Here is a 325-nt window from a genome sequence, read left to right as displayed (position 1 = left end):
CTTAAGTTTTTTTTTTTTTTTTTTTTTTTTTTTTTTTTTTTTTTGAGACGGAGTCTCGCTCTGCCACCCAGGTTGGAGTGCAGTGGCCGGATCTCAACTCACTGCAAGCTCCGCCTCCTGGGTTCACGCCATTCTCCTGCCTCAGCCTCCCGAGTAGCTGGGACTACAGGCGCCCGCCACCTCGCCCGGCTAGTTTTTTGTATTTTTTAGTAGAGACGGGGTTTCACAGTGTCAGCCAGGATGGTCTCGATCTTCTGACCTCGTGATCCGCCCGTCTCGGCCTCCCAAAGTGCTGGGATTACAGGCTTGAGCCACCGCGCCCGGC

The 325-nt window shown here is 53.2% G+C and overlaps 1 protein-coding gene and 1 long non-coding RNA gene across 2 annotated transcripts in view; both read right to left on the bottom strand.

Moving 5' to 3' along the window:
• The window catches only part of C1H1orf21 (chromosome 1 C1orf21 homolog), a 237,053-nt gene that overhangs the window by 197,459 nt on the left and 39,269 nt on the right, over window positions 1–325 (bottom strand). The gene's annotated exons all lie outside the window — the stretch shown is intronic.
• The window catches only part of LOC139357919 (uncharacterized), a 73,977-nt gene that overhangs the window by 45,659 nt on the left and 27,993 nt on the right, over window positions 1–325 (bottom strand). The gene's annotated exons all lie outside the window — the stretch shown is intronic.

Source organism: Macaca nemestrina, chromosome 1 (genome assembly GCF_043159975.1).
Source record: "Macaca nemestrina isolate mMacNem1 chromosome 1, mMacNem.hap1, whole genome shotgun sequence".
NCBI lineage: Eukaryota > Metazoa > Chordata > Mammalia > Primates > Cercopithecidae > Macaca > Macaca nemestrina.
Note: the sequence above shows the minus strand (reverse complement) of the source record. Positions and strands in the feature narration are given on the sequence as shown.